Genomic DNA, 17110 nt, shown 5'->3' with positions numbered 1-17110 from the left:
GGCAGTGACGTTTCAGGTTATTCAACGACAAACCTCCTCCTGACACGATTTGTATGTTTACAAGTTCTCACTGTCTTTGTTCAAGTTAAAAAAAAAAACAACATGCAATGAAGAGCCCAAAGGTGAATCACACACAATTTAATGGAAAACATCTCAGAAGACAAACCCTGCCTGTTCGTTTGATAGAACATGATTTAATATGTTGTTGTCGACCCCTTTCATTCATGGGCATATTTAGGTCTGATGAGTTGCAAACACAGCACCAAAATAGCATCTTGTAATACAAACAAAAAAGTTGCAAACGCAATAGTCATGTAGTAATTTGCTATAACATTCGTTACCTTTGTACACTGGAGCGCTGTGACGAAAGAATTTCCCGCAAGGGATTAATAAAGTATATTCAATTCAATTCAATTCAATTCAATTCTATTCAGTGGTTTTGGTATAAGTCATATTTTGCTAATTGGCACCATCTAGTGGTGCTTCGTCAAACATGTACATGCACACACACCCTCACATACACCCTTTACAGACTCAATGCAACTATTTACACAGTACAAACGCTGAGTGACAGTATCTTTGGCTAAAATATCAAGAATTCTTTATGTCTCACAATGTCTGTGTTCCTGAGGTTGGAGAATTATTCAGCCTTTTGCCATATTTCAGTTCAGTAGGGACTGCACAGTTCAAGCTCCAGTAAAGTAATGAATAGGTTTTGTTTTCCTCACCACTCAGGCGTGGGCTCTAACAGAAAAACTATGCTAAAACTATGTTAACTCTGATTTACACAGAACATCTGTGTAAATCAGATGTTCTGATTTACTTTCTTTTCTGATTCTTGTTGATGTTGATTTCCTGGCAGCGATATAAGGAAAGATTCAAGAAGCTTACTTTGGGGAATGAATGATGAAGGATCTAGGAAGTCGATAATCACCAGCTCTGATGGTGTCACAGTTAAAGTGACCATTGATTTCGTTCGGCAGCCGTCACATAGTTTCTGTGCAGACTCACATTAATCTTTGCTGCCTCAAAACTGGTTTATCCCCAAACTTGCCCACTTTCACACTTATAACAACATCACAGATTTGTTGTTGTAGTCCTCTTTCCAGAACTCCCAAGAATTACATTTTCATCCCCCAGCAGTTCACCATTTTCAGTGACAATATTCAATTAGCTCCACAGCTGGGAAATGTCTCCACTACTTCAGAAGAAGCCGTCCTGGCCTCGAGCACTCGCTCATTCTACCTAAGTGGCTGGAATTGTTTTTAAGGTGTTTCACACCACGTACCAGCTGTGATGTTCCTCTCTCTGGTCACCGTGTTCCTCTGCAGTTTTCTCACCCACGTTCATTTAGAGCAACTTAGCAGGAATGTGTTTATTTTTTAAATTTAAGTGGAGTCACTGATTGTAGCCTATACGTCTAGTGCCGATTTCCACGTTAGTATGGTCATCAAAGGCTTGTGGAAACAGGAGATCACTTTCGCAGTTGGGGCTTTTCCACTCATGACTTTAACCTTCTTGTCTTCTTCCCGTCCTCTATGCTCAGGCTACATACCCCCTATGGTTGTCTTAACCCTGAAACCTGATGCCTTGCAGTGTTTTTTGACACTGAGGTGCTCATCATCCCAGTCTCTTCAACATAACCATCCATATTTTTGACTCTGATATTCACATGCAGTGGATCAGTTTGGATTTCCTTTGTTTTGCATGTTTGCATACCATCAAGTTATCAATATTTGAGAGCCACTGCTCTCCATATTGGCTCACCATCTCATCCAGGTCCTGGGTCGCTGGTCATTTCAAGCATATTTCGCCCACCTTTGCTCAACTTGATCTGCCTCTTAAATTGTATTTTTTTCTGGTGGGCCTGTAATCAGCTGTGGTGGACAGACATAACCTAGATAGATTCCCCGTCCACCACTTTGACACGTTCCCTCCAAATGCTGCCTTCTTCTCTCATCTGTCTCCTAAACATCCATTCCTTCGTCCTTAACTTCCACTTAATGACATTGTTGTGATGTATTTTTGTGTCATGGTACTTACTAGTGAAGTGGACACACAAGTTTGTTTTATTTTCTTCTTCATCATTGTTATCATCTTTTTTGTAGCACCTCTGGATCCTTTATTCAGTCCCATAATTATAAGATCAAATGTGTAATTCCTGTAATATAATGGTGTATATACTGTTGTGCATCTGATAAAAATTAGGCATTGACAAATATTGGCGATATTACACTAAACAGAAATGATTCTTGAAGACAAAGTGGAAGAAGGCACACATACAGTATTTTAACCTATTACATCTTAATTTTTTTAATATAATTTAGTGATTATTGAGCAAATGAAATACTTGCATGTATTTTCCGTTGTGCTGTGGTACATATATGAAACCATTTCCACATGAACTGTTAGTTATAGCGATGCAGGGGTGGCCTGGAGGAACACATACAGTAGAAACACATGTTTGAAATGCTCAGCAGTTCTTAACCTTGGGAAAGCAGGTATGTGAAAGGGTAGCATGTGGGGTAGAGAAATGATGGAGGGCAAGTCAGGTGATATCATCATCATCCTAAGCCTGTAGGGAGCTGGTTGCCATGGAGTATGCATATGTGTGTGTGTGTGTGTGTGTGTGTGTGTGTGCATTGGGGGTGGGGGGGGGGGGTTAGGACTTGGTTTTAGGGTTAGGTGTAGAATTATGTATGTATTAGGTTATGTATACAGTTGGGATGGTTATTATGAGGGTAAGGAGCTATGGAATGTCTGTGAGTGTTATCACTAAGGATGCTGTACAGGAATGTGTGTGTATTCCTGTACTTGCAGCCTCTTTAGGACATTTTCCTGCATAAACACTGATCTTGTCAGGACCAGTAGTCCTCATAGAGGATCAAAACCTTGTTCTAATGAGGAAGAATCTCATGTCCGAGGAACTGGTTAAGGATAAGATTTGGATTATAAATAGGTTAAGGCTAGGTTTTTGGCATTAACTAGTTATGCTAAAGGGATAAGGGCGCACAAACTTGTGTGTGTGTGTGCGTGTGTGAGATGGATCAAAGGATTATACCATGGATGACTTTGAGACAGTTTTAAATGACATGCATACATTAAGGACACATCAGTAAACAGCTTTCGCTGTATAATCAAGGTGGTGCAGTAAGTACACACTGACACATCCAGGTGTCTGTCAAAGGGGCAAACAAACAAACAAATTAATAAATCAACGTGAATGTGCACATAATGACACACTGTCAACGTATGAGACAACACCCAGTCGCTTCCTATCACGCGCCACCTGAAGATGGCGCTCCCTATCCTCGTATGTCGGCTATGTGGCGCCACAAAAGGCTGCGCGCATGTGCGTGTGCGCGCGGGGGGAGACAGAGCTGCTTGTCTGCCTCTTTTCTGATGGTGTTGCCTCACGGTCGGTGCAGTGCTTTTGCCGCTCTCTCCTCTCTCTCTCCTTCTTTCTTTCTATCTTTCTTTCTTTCTTTCTTTCTCTCTGGCTTTTGCACCTAGCGCCTCTCCCTCTTCCTCCTCCCCTCGTGTCTCTTCCTCTTCCTCCTCCTCCTCCCCCCGCATGCCTCAGCCTTGCACCTCTGGCCAAGCATCCCGGCAAATGGTCGCTCCATCTTTCGGCAACTCTGGACGCAGGACACAGCGAGAAGGCGCACCGTTCTGCTCCCCTCTGATCTGAGCACACTGCGGATTGACTTGAAGGAGAGACAGACCAAAGCTCCGGGGGAAAACGAGGAGACGCCGGTCACAGTGGCCAGGATCCCATTTCGGTAAGTCCTCCTCTTATATTTCCCAAAGCAGAGGAAGGAGAAGGTGACAAGGTGCTCATTCGCCTGCTTTTTATCCCACTGTCATTCATCAGAGTGTCGCGGAGATGCTGGATGATATTGGGAAACTGCTTAAGAAACTGTTAAGAAATAATGCCCTGCTTCTGAGAACAAGCATCCGGCTGTGCTCAGCTCACCAGACACTTTATACATGTGGGTCCAAATGACTGCTGACCCAAATTCACCATTGGCTGTGCGTAAAAGTGCCCAAAAACCCCCCGCCATGTAAACAAAAGGCATCACAGCAGGTCTGCTTCTGCAGATGATGGATTATTTTGTTTTGACAACTTCACTTCCCGACTAGAATGGCTGTGATATCCGTGCAAACATGTGGAAGGGAAGGCAGGGAACATGCTGGTTTTCTTTGTGGAGCAAATTCTGTGCCTCAGGTTCTACAGTGTTGTTGAATATTATTCCATAAATCTTATTGTGTCTGCCCAATCGTGGAATCTCCTTTTGTCTATGTGTGGTTGTGGAGTATGAAGTGATGCACGGATAAGAGTGTCGGCGAGATTCCATACCTTTTCCCACAGCTGCACTTGCACTTTGATCAATACACATTTGCAGGAGGGGGGATTGTGCACTGGCAGTTTGTCAAGGGCGAACAATATATCTAGTAGATGATTTTGAGGTGAGGAGGAGGAGGAGGAGGAGGAGGATGAGGGCAGGGCTGCGTGCTGTGGGTTCATGTTCAGCTGCATGTCAGCACTTGGACATGATGGACAGCAAAGGCAGAGGTATGCATAGACGGTCATATATTATTTAAACGTTTATCTTTTGGGCTGTGTTGCTGAGAAAATATAAAACGTGGCTTGAGGTTTGCAGGTTAGGCAACTCCAGGTCGTGTATCCATGCAACAAGGAGAATACAATCCCCCTCTAATTCCCCTTAAACTCACCTCTGGTGCAGGAACATATATAGGGGCTAAAGATTTCTCTCTCTCCCTCCCGTGTCCTTCACAGATCATCACTGCTCAGTGAGTTCAAGCCAGCACTTAATCCACTTTTCCAATAGTGTAAAGTGATGATAACATCACACTCTCCCCACTCATGAGTCACATCTTCCATAACTCCACTTTTTTTGGTGTTTAAGGATAGGCAGCATTACAAAAGACCTCTCACTGTGGGAAGTGTCTCACGTTCCTCGCACAACCTCACACTCATCTCTTCAATATATTTCCTGGAGATTAGCTTTTTCTATGTCCTATCAGTGGCTGTCTCCAGTGTTCATGAAACGCCTTGTCCTTCATCACGGACACAGATTAGGCTAATTCACACAGCAGCACAGGCCTAAGGCCTAATCACTTTGCTGTGCTGGCAGAACAGAACAGTCTTTATACTGCATGTGGTTCCAGGGAGAGAAGGAGAGAAAGCCAGGGTGAGAGCAAAGGAGGAGAGCCAGCCGCCGGTGCTTATTGATCGGATGGAGGGGCCGCTGGCAGCCATCCACAGGATGGAGTGCTGACGACAGTCCAAAGAGTTGCTGGGACGAGCTGGGCTGGCAGTTGCCTCGTAGAGCGGTGCTGATGAAAGGGGAAGACTTTTTGAGTTATAGTTGCCCTCCCAGTCATAGAGCAGGGGCAGGGAGATGAGAAAATACTGTCACTGATATGAATTTCATTTTTCCCATCACCAGAGAGTGAAAGTTGGGTGTGGTTTAGTGCACATGGTGTCAAATATGATGTGATTCAGTCAATGTAGTGTATTAGAGATATACTGCACGTCAGGCTTTGAAGAGGCCCTGGTGTTTATGAGGGCTGAACCATTTGGAGAAAACACTGCTTTTAATGACCCTTTGCAATTAGAGCTTTGACAGTTAATTGAATAATAATCAATATTACCAATAATCAATTGATTGATTTTTTAAAGAAGATAATTACAACAAGAGTTTTCAGCTGCTTAAATGTGAATATTGTCCTAGTTTCTGATATGCCGATATATTGGGGGTGCTGTGGCCGATAACCAATACCGATGTTTATATCGGTTACTGCAGACGTCATTTAGTCTCTTCTGTGGTGAAATTAACATTATGTTTTGCATACTCGTGGCAGATGTAGAGATATAGATCCCGGTGTGTTTGATATCCCATTTTAAAGCCAATATCTGCAAACAATATTGTGCATCCATAATTAAAACCGAATAATTTAGGTTTGTGAACAAAAGGTAAAAGTTAAAGTTATAGTTATAGTTATTATAGTTAAAAATACATGTTCACATTTTGTGTTCCCACTAGCCACGCAGCAACCACCCTGACCCTCTTTTGATCTGCCGTGGCAAACATGGTCGTGGCCAAAAGTATGCACATGCAGCAGTCTCTATTTGTTTTTTTCTTTTTCATTTTCTTTTCAGGGCCAATCTGTAAACGATGATAACCTTCAAAGCCAGTCATTGCGCCACCTACTGGCAAAAGGAAGTACGCCTTCAGCCACATGAAGCTTTCAGGGTGTGGTCTACATTTTCTATAGCCTGACATAACAAATTATTGTGGCCTCTGAGGGGTGCATGAGGGATGCGAGGCCCCGTTCAGTGCTGCTTGTTTGAAATTGGAATTTCCATTTGAAAATGATTCATTGTTTGTCCCTGGTGTATACGGCATATGGACATGTGAGCAAATCCGAATGATTGATGGCGGATGCGTAGTTAAATGCAGTCTGGTAATTGACATTTGAGCCTCTATGCCAGTGATGAAATCTCATCTCCTACCTTTATTTTACATATATTTAATTACTAATTTAAATATTATATGTGGGATGATTTGGGATGAGCTTATGTTTGTAGGTCAAGCATTCTTCATAAATCAGTTAGGAATTATGGTGACTGACTGTTGATCTCGAGGCCACTTCCCGAGTCACACGTGTTAACACGAGACACATCCTAAATCTCCACTTCAGTCTGACACACAAGTGTCCCTGAAACGAGTTAAAATGATATCTCCTCGTTGGTGTATTTTTCATTTGTGTTTAATGAAGTAAATATTTGATTAGATGACTGTTGGAGATGCAAGATGCTTTCCCCCCCAGAGGAGCGACGAGCCTCAATGGCAACTCTTTGAGGTGTGACACAAGCCCAGAGGCAGCATCTGATGCTGTTCATCTGTCACAATGAAGTAAACAAAAGCTTTTGTTGCAGTTGTCACGGCTACACAAATACCATTATGAACTTTTCGTCTTTAATCAACAAATGGGGGAAAGTATCCGTATGTTCAGATACTCTGTACGCGTCCTTTTATTGTTCCATTTCTGTGTATCTAAAGAACAAACAGCTGTAGAACATGAAACGCTATTGAGAGGAAAAGGAGAATAAAATAAGCATTCTTTGATATCGTACATTGATGTCCTTGAGCTCTGTTACCTGCTATGCTGTTTATTGTACAGGTCTTTTCCTCTACATATCTACTGAAGTGTAGTGTGAGTGGGCTTCAGGCAGCAGACATTTGATCCACTTGCTGATTGCATTAAATGCATATCCATCGACACAGGGTGCAGTCCTAACTGACGGTCTAAGCGTACTCATCATTCAGACGTCTTCATGCTCACGTTGATGCTTCGGATTTTGTTAATGATATATATATATATATTTTAAAAAAACACTGATGTGTCACTGCTAATGGGCAATTTTACAATATCCCCCATTACAGTGGAATTGTTACAAGATTGCTGACATGCTACACACCATTAAGCCTCTAATATCACTCTTCTTCTCCTCAAGGGTGATGTGCAGTGCACCCACTGTCTTAGTGGGATACAGTATGTCCAGCTATTATCATTGAAGAGATACTTTTAACTCAAATTTGTCCATTTCAGTCAGTCACCAGATCATCTGTTTACATAATCCTTCATTTCATTTGAATAACATATTTAAAATGATTACTTGTGTGATAATTGTGCAGATCTGTGAGAAACAAAGGTGATCTCTTTCCTCAGTCTGTAGAATATGACGTGTATCAGTCAGGACAATATGCAATTTGCAAATTGCTGGAGGCCTTATTGCCATTCGATTCATTTGGGTTAAATATCAATATACAGACGTATATTGCGATTGTTACTTGATTTGTGATATGATTTTTTTTCATAGATTTAAGACAAGGTGGAGCATAATCACACGAGATACCATCAAAATGTGAACTACTATACTCAAGTGCAAGGATGAGGACTTAAAGAAAATTATAGGACAATCAAATATAGATCAGTTTAATAGCAGCTTTTCCAATTTGCAGATTTGTGTTGTTTCAAATTGTGATTTTAATTTGAAAATGATTCATTGTGCTACCATTGTTCCCTACCACAGTGTTGTGTAGTGTAGATATATGGAAATTGACAAACTCAGTATTAAGGTTATTAGTTACTTTTTTCAGCACTGTTTTATCCAAAGGTGTTTTTTTTTCCAATAAGCCCAAATCCTTTCACAATCTTGTCACATCTGTGTGAAAGCAAAAAAACCCAGAGAGGATGTGGGCTGAACAAGAAGTCCAGGTGTGATTTGGAGGTATTTGATTCTCAACAGCCAGCTGAGCCCTGCAGACTGTGTGTAACACTCTGCAAGTCCTCACAGTGAATGTGTGCCTTTCACTTTGCCTTCTGCTCATATCAAGCTGGCGTGTCGTAGATCAGACTGTAATGTAAAAGCTCTTTAGTATATCCATGTATGATAATAGAAATAATGACATACACACTCACAATTAACGTTATTTCAATGTAAAACACAATTGTTTTCCTCTTTGACTAATAGAGTTTTGAAGAGGTGACTTGATGTATACGTGGACAGCGATGTCATGTTCACATCTAGCTGTTCATCATGTTGTTTAGGAGACCAAAGGTCTGGATTCAAGGCCCCATTTATCTCACTGGAGTGTCCTTGAGCAGGACAGCTCAGAGGATGTTGGTTTGCATCTTACACTGTGATCTCGTGGTTGGGAGGGGAAAGCAGGATGACAGAGTTCTCTCTGGAGGTTTTGAAAGTCCTGATACTTCTGCTGATGTGATGACCTCTTTCTTTCATGCTCCCCAGCACAGTAATTAGATTGTCATTATCTGCTGACCTTCACATAAAAGCCCCAAAAAAAGATTATTACTGACATTACATCACTGCAGCTCAGACAGTGACTGCTTTGATTGCCTTGGAACTTGGCGTCTTTGCATTTAAGTGGCTCCTAAAATCAAGAGCTGACTTAACCAATAGCTGACGTAACCAAGAGACAAACCATCTTGTGAATCGAAATTTTGCCCGAACTATTATGTTGATGTTTTGCAACCCAAAAGTTCAGATACGTCACCTGCAACCAGCCTCCTATTGGATGATACCACCTGTCAATCACACTGTTCATCATCATTTCTAAATGGGAGCATTATTTACAACATGTGATGTTGAGAAAGACTCAAAACTATCAGGGAAATATCATAAATCAAGAGAGAAGTAGACTCATTCTCCCATAGACTTCCTCAAACCAGTGGAGTCACCCCCTGGTGGCTATTTGACATATTGTCACTCACTGATTGACTTTACAGAGGAAACCCGGAAGAATCCTATTTTTATATCTGATCTATGACAATAAAAAAATACAATAACAAATCAAGTATTGTGTAGCTTGATGACATTATTTACCAAGAAGTATCCACTGAGCATTTCGTCTTCCTGTCAGTGATATCTCACACGTGTCTTTTCCTTCCCTTTATAAGATAAAAGAAGAAGAAAAGTTGTCCAAGTTAAACAGCGCTTTGGATTTTATTTATGACTTGATTTTTCGTCCTCTGACGCCACATGTAGTAAAAATATATACGGCCTTCATGGTGAAAGGTAAAAAACATTCACCGACCGCTGTGTATTGTATACTGAAGTGATTAATGAGTGCAGGACTTTTGAGAATCACAGCGGGAAGACGTTGGAGAGAAAGAGACGGAGGGAACGAGAGAGAGAGAGAGAGAGAAGGGGGTAGCAATGTGTCAGTGTTGAAATGTGAATTGCAAGGAAGCAATATGTGTGTATGAGAGAGAGAGAGAGAGAGAGAGAGAGAGAGAGAGAGAGAGAGAGAGAGAGAGAGAGAGAGAGGAGGGTGTGTGTGGATGGATGCCTATAGTGTGTTTCTGCTGCCAGTTCTCCTCCCCATCTTCTAATGAGCCTGCTGCAGATGGAACTCCCTCTGTCTGCCCACCTCTCTCCCCCCCGATCCATTATGCTCTTTTCTTCCCTTCAGTCTTTAGTACAAAAGGAAAACAAAGAAAGGGAAGAAGTCAAGAAATAATGAGAAAAAAAAATATATATATACCATAAAATGAGAGAGGGAGGGTTTAAGGTGAGAGGATGGGAAATTTCAAAATGGGGGGTTAAGTTGTGAAAAATGGGTTGTAAAATGAAAGGAGAGGTTGAAGGTTTAGGAGCTCCCTCACAGAGCTCGGCGGGGAGGGGCAGAGACTTATGAGCGGAGAGAAGAGGAAGAGGCAAAGATGCTGACTGTGAAAGACACTCATGATCTGCCCATTTATCAGGGACTCCCCGTGTGGACTTCCTGTTTTATTTTGACACATCTTCCTTTTATTTATGCTGTGATTGTTTTACTTCCTGTCCTGGTCTGGGTTTTCCCTGCCTTTGTGATTGTGCTGCCACGCCCTAATGAGTTCCACCTGTGTCTCGTTATCCCTGTCCTTCCTCGTGTCTGTGCCTCCTCTCCTCCCTGGCACTGTCCCTTTTTTATCAAAAATCAAGTTGGAATGAAGATAGAAGATCACACACAGACAAACATGGTGGAATTATTTATTTTTACTCTTAGCATTATTGTTATTATTTGTCACATGTCTGTGATTCCTGTCACGCTGCCTCACTTGGGTGGAGCTAACAGCAAAGCAAACAGGTGAGTTTGCAGATTTTGTTTGTTGCTTTCCCGATTCTTTAATGCTGCGACTGTCTGCTCAGGGTTTATGGAATTAGATTTGTGTCAACACTTTAAAGAGCAAACAAAAATTAACCACAAAATCAAAGTACACAAATAATATCGATTTAAATATTCAAAAATATTGTATTTTATCTGTTTGAAAATACACTTTTTGTTTGCAGTGATCAGAATTGTGTTTGTGCTCCATGATTTGTTCTTTGCGCAGAGTTTTTTTTTTGCAGCCTTCTGTCAGAGACATTAGGGGAAGATCATTTCATAGGATCATAGACGACAAATGAATGAGTAATAAGTCAAATGGAAAGATTAAGAAAAAGATCAAAAGCACTGTCTGCTCATGAGTTAGACATGATTTTTAAGTCACTTTTGGGAAATATAGACGTTTTTCTTCATTCACGATTAACAAGATAATAGAAATTCACCACAATTACCTTTTTGTAAGTGCTTGTAATACCAAGAAGCAATAATATCCTACCTTTTCCCATTTACTACAGCTCACTTCCTTTGTGTTGTGTTTGCCTGGCTATTCACATCTTCCCTGCACCTACCTGTCTTTGTTCTGCAGACACCAAACCACCTGGAATCATTAAATGCAAGTGATAGTAAAAAAGGTGAATTTAAAAGGAACAATAGCAGCGAATGTAATCAGTTTAAAGTCACGCCGCTTTCACCATGCTATGTGAAAATGCTGCTTATTAAAAGCTAATGGCATGTGTTAAGGCCAGGCTTGGCAGTGAAAGCAATAACTCTGTGGTTGCCTAGCCATGACATCATGTCTGCGCCTGTCACATAGCACTCGCCAAGCTGAATTAATAATTGGATCAGCTCGCCAGGTCTGTCAAAGCTAATTGAGCATCAAAGACGAGCCATAGCTCGAGCACAGATCATCTCGATTTTCCTCGGGCTAAAATGTGCCGGCCACTGTTATGACTGTGGGTGTTCGTCCGCTGGTGTGAATTCATGGCTGTTATGGTATGCATGGCTTTTAATAAGAATTCATATATTATATATAGTGTATCTCTACAGGTCATGGAGTCTGTGTGAAGGTCTGCAGGTTTTGCAGGTTGTGTGTGTGTGTGTGTGTGGGTATGTTTAAGGTTTTTATAGCATGCTGCTGCTCTTTGACATTATATTAATAGGTTTGTGTTTCTCCGCCTACCTTTCCATATCTGTTGGACAGTTATTGACTATCTTTTTCTGGCTCTGACTCTTTCAGCGGAGTATAAAGTAATTAGACAATTTCCTCAGTGTTGCCAACTCGTCTGACTTCCAAAGATGTTGAAAAGTGATTTTCATAAAATTGCGTTTGTTGCAGTTAGTTAAGAAAAAAGGGAGGTGGTAGCGTTGACTGCTTTGTCTCTTTGCACGGCAACATATCGTCATCTGTGTTCCTGGTTAAGTGGGAAATGATGTGTTTGTAGGCATATGAACACCTGTGTTGATGTGACTGTGGGGGTGGCTACACACATCGTTGCTGTTTATCGACACAAGGGTGGCGTGCAATTGATGTGAAGCACGTGAAATCCATGTCCCAACTGATATCCAAGTGCACATGGACCTGCTGCTCCAGACCTGCAGCTTTGTCCAGTGTTTGTTTGCCACCTACAGGCCAGAGAGGAAGCATCTGCTGCTGTTGTGAACTTGTTGTAGCTGCAGGCAATGAAAAATGAACAGTATAATTCAGCTTGTTGCTGCAAGAAGTTTGGTGTGGAACAGAAATGCAGTGATGACAAACTGAGTTTGTGAGTGTGTAGCAGCATCTGTTCAAGGAACAGTGCCCAGAAACAATTACACAACACAACAATAAAACAATACTGGTCTGAAAAAGACAGTTTTACTGCCTAAGGAGTTTTATTACAAGTTTTTAGTGCTTTAATTGGGAAGTATCATTGGATGATTCTAGAATAATGTGGCAACAAAAGTCGAGCTTAAATTATATTTGCTGTCATTAACCTTCATGTTGCATACTCCCATCTATCTCTCTGCTCACAGTAATAGTTTCATAAAAATGGAATATATCAGAAGGACAAATGAGGCAATATCTATCAGTGTTTTTTTTTTAATATATGTGTATAATGTATGTGTGTGTTGGTGAAAAAGTAAATGTATTTTAATGTGTGTTAACTGCTTTGATCTCCAGATATTGGCATTTATCTAATTCTTAATGAATGGGTTTTTGAGCCCCTGTCATAAAAGTGCATAGATCTCTGAGGTCGTAAATACATCTTCACATAGTTTAAGCCATAATCAAACGTGAGTTACGGGGGGGGGGGAAGACCCAACTGTGTCTGATAATGAACATGAAAGATTTGGATCAGACCTTCACATCATCCACATCCATAATTAACAAGTAGATGAATCGAGATGTTTTCTCTCTTGCTTCTACACCTCAGTGAAGGTGTAATGATGATTAAACGTCATGTCAAGTATGACTAACGACGTGTGCAATATGGTGCAATATTAGTGTGAAATCCTGAAACTGACTTGACTTCGTAGTTCATGCTTTTTTAGAAAAGCTCACAGTAGGACTCACAAACGCAGTGTTTTATTAACACATGTTAATAAGTATGTTATGCTTAAGTAAATTTCGCTGCCTGATTTCGATATTTCTATGAGCTGACTCTCATCCGCGTCAATATGTTTGGCTTTTGCAATTCAGCATGAGATTGCACTGATCTGTGACCCACTCTGACGGCCGCTGGACCGCGAAGTAAATGGATCCAACATTAACATGGATGCAATGTGGGCAAGATCATTTTCAATGGACACAAATACTGTTAATACAGTAAAATTCAATTGGGTTTTATGTTTCATTTGAGTTTGTTGTGTAGATAAACGTTGTATCTACTTTGTAGATAAACATAATAATAAAGATATATTGTTGCTTACATTATAAGAATAATTTTCTCCCCCAGAATTGTATCATGATATTTCTACTTGCTTGATGAACAGAAACGGTCAAAAGTAGCAGTCGCTAGTTTACCTTTAAAATGGATTGGAAGTTGTGTTCATCGGTGTTATCTGTAGTCCAAGGTTTTGAAAAGACATTTTTCATTTTGTTTGTTTTGAAGCACATTCATTTGAAGGCTCACATGTTGTGCTGCATCTTGTTTTTGAGGGGATCTATTTACTTTGGCTGCACATTTTATTTTATTTTTTTACAGCACAGCTCAGTGAACACTGAGTAGGCCAAAAAAAAAACCCCAACCACTTAATGATCTACTTTGTTTTTATTATGAGCAAGGGCAGTTCAAATTTGTAGCTAATTTACAGAATACAGACATTCTTTTGTACGTACTATGTACCACTGTTTAGTTTAGTTTAGGTAGATGTCAAACTGACGGACTGACTTGCGATTTTGGAAATGTGACTATTGGATTATTGTCCCAATAAGAAATCAGTTTTGGTTTAAGGATGAAAAGAACATTTCCCATACTATCAAATTGCAATAATACTAGAATTGCAATATAAAACCATTTGGCTCCCAAGTTTTATGATGCAGTCAAATCATGACAAAAGTACTGCATATCATCAGTAACAGTAAAATAGTGGCCATATATTATCTATCCTAAAGGTTTAGTTTAATTTAATGAAACTTCCCATTCATTTAAAATATGAATAAATGTTTTTTATACTCATTACCGTATCTGTTACTTTCCAAAACGTACTCATTAGACCTTGGGTAATCCCTGTCAACAGCACATACAAACCCTCAGGCAAACAAATATATTAGTATAAATATCGATGACAATAACTGCGGTTGGGTCGGCCAATCAGCGGGACACACGCTGATCCTTATCAGCCGTAGATTCCTGTGGCTACTTCCACCTGTCAGTCAAATCAGGTGCACACCTGTAGAGAAGCTATTTGATGAAAATAATGGTTAAGACAGAGATTGACAGAGATAGAGATCAGGCCGACGTGGCCCATTAAAGGACTGAACCATACACGATTGCCCTGGTGTGCACGGTTTATGGATGTAGGTCTGTGACCCCCTTCAGTCAATAGACAGAGAAAAAATATAGAATGTTTCGAGACAGAGGCGATGAAATCGAGGTAGTAAAAAGACGACACGAGACTGAGACGAGGCATACGGTGCAAAAAATTGCAGCATTGTAGAATGTGCCGACTGTGAAGTTACAGCCGGCTACTTGTTGGACGCTGGCTACTTAGTAGAGTTTGTAAGGAAGACGCTGAGCGAGGCTTTAGCTGTGAGTGTTTCCAGCACATCTGTGAGGAAACAGTAGCTGAAATGATGTTTTGACCATGGGGCATTTTTATTAGGTTGTTTATTGATGTGTGTTGACACTGGAGAGCTACATCCACAGTCGCGCCTCAGTTCCCGCTGTCCACATTATTGGATTTCATTTCACAGTCCCTGAGCTAACAAAGACAGATTTTTTTTGTGTCCAGCTCCACATTGTGCTTGTTCCGCGTAAAGCTCATGTCAGTACACACTGTATGTGCTCTTTCCTGATATTCAGCACTTTTATTTATGCCCACCTCCTCCCGAGGCATCCTTTTATTATGCCTGACAACAAAATTGCTGTCTTTTAACTTAACGGAACACAACGCGTTACTTCTGTCGCTGTTTTCAGACTAAACTGGAACTCCAGAGAGCCACAGACATATGAAGTTATGGAAAGATGTTGTGTTGCCTGTGGTGGGCAATGAATTATATATCACAGACCTAAAAAAAAAGGAATGCTTTGTTTAAGGTGACTGATAAGCATGGATGACAGGGGAAAAAGTGTGTATTTCTGTAGATAAACGTCATTAGGGCCTACCTTTTCATACAACCCATTGTAGCCTGTTGCCACAAGTGCACTGTGCATTACTATTGTTAGGCAACCGTTTGTGATATCCAGTGAATCGGCGCCTTTGTCGCCAGAGAGGAGAGAGTTGGAAGAACACCTGGCCTGTTTTTGCACATTGAGAGACATTTTCCATCCATTACTAAATCCCCCCCATGACATTAGATTGCAAGGACATGGTGAATATTTCATACCACTGTACCAAAGTTCATCCCATATACGAATGCTGCCGTCTTGTGCTGGCGATGACATCATCAGCAGCCAGAGTCTGCACAGTGGTGATAATGAAGGTGAGCTGTGAAATTGAAACACACCCTGGATCAAAAGTGAGTCTCTACTGTCTGTCTCGGATGTTTTTGCTTCATTTCATTGCATCTGATTATTAATATAACAGAAACTTTTTTTTACACAACACAAACCACCATTTGTAGCATGGAGGAGGTGGGGTTCATGACCTGTACTGCAGCCTGTCATCGGGGGTGATTGAAATGGTTTGGCCTCTCACGTCATCAACCTCTCACGTCGTCCATCTTTCTTTCTTTCCTCATTTGGTAATCACATATCTATGCAAATGCACATTTCTTTCCACCCACCCAGCATCCACTTGTTTGCACTTCTGACTCTGCTGCTTGTCGAAAAAAACAGAGGTATACCCGTTTTCCATTTTGCTAGCTTCCGCATACAACACAATAGCAAGCGGTATAGGAGTGACTGTGGCATACTGTACATAAATTGATATTTTTATACTGTTATTCATTCTGTTACTTTCAAACTGTTGTAAAAACGAGTTTGCACAATGCTGATTTAGCCTGTTCCCTCTGTATTTCTCAGGGAATGCATTCAGATCTCGTGGCGCTTGGCGAAATTCCCACACTGCACACAGAAACTGATTTGTTTTATATCAAGACAGACGGAGGCAGTGGCAACATTGTGCTATTAAAGCGAGACAACTGCAAACAGGTTTGGGGTATGAGTGAAAACACAAAGAAGCATCCACAAAAATCGACTGCACAAAAAAAAACATTCAGCAGTTTCAGATAAATGCTTGTTGCCTTGCCTCAGTTAGGTCTGATAATATTGAAAGCCCATTTTCAGAATAAAGGAAGCTGTTATTAGGGCTGCAACTAATTATTCTCATAATTGATCAGTCTGTTAAACATGTTCCCGATTCATGGATTAGCTGTTTGGTCCACACAGTGTTAGAAAATGTTGGCGTTTCTCAAACCTCAAGACGATTTTCTCAAAAGTGTTGTTTTCTCCACAAACCCAAATTATTTATTTTTAATGATCCCTTTGTTTTATGGAGCAAAGAAACCAGAAAGTATTCTGAACAAGTTGAAAAGTGGTGTTATTTTTTTAAAAAGCATTAGAACCGATTAAGCGATTATCAAAATAGTTGAAGACTAATTTAGTCATCGATTAATCATTGCCACCCTTACTGTTTTGTTTCTGTTCACAAAGACCAAGCGGAGGCAGAATAATAAAATCACCAAAAGTTACACACTGCACATTTAAGCCAACCAGGTCTCTCATTGCTCAAGGACACTGCAAATGATTGGAGGCTCAGTGTTAAAC

At 40.8% G+C, this 17110-nt stretch overlaps 1 protein-coding gene across 1 annotated transcript in view; it reads left to right on the top strand.

The window, feature by feature from the left end:
• The first annotated feature begins 3413 nt into the window (after positions 1-3413).
• The window catches only part of ctnnd2a (catenin (cadherin-associated protein), delta 2a), a 225123-nt gene continuing 211426 nt past the window's right edge, over positions 3414-17110 (top strand). Inside the window, exon 1 of the mRNA XM_058635385.1 lies at positions 3414-3782. The gene's annotated coding sequence lies outside the window, so the exon portion shown is untranslated. The remainder of the gene's footprint in view (positions 3783-17110) is intronic.

The sequence above is a fragment of the Solea solea genome, chromosome 1, assembly GCF_958295425.1.
Source record: "Solea solea chromosome 1, fSolSol10.1, whole genome shotgun sequence".
NCBI classification, from domain to species: Eukaryota; Metazoa; Chordata; class Actinopteri; order Pleuronectiformes; family Soleidae; genus Solea; species Solea solea.
Note: the sequence above shows the minus strand (reverse complement) of the source record. Positions and strands in the feature narration are given on the sequence as shown.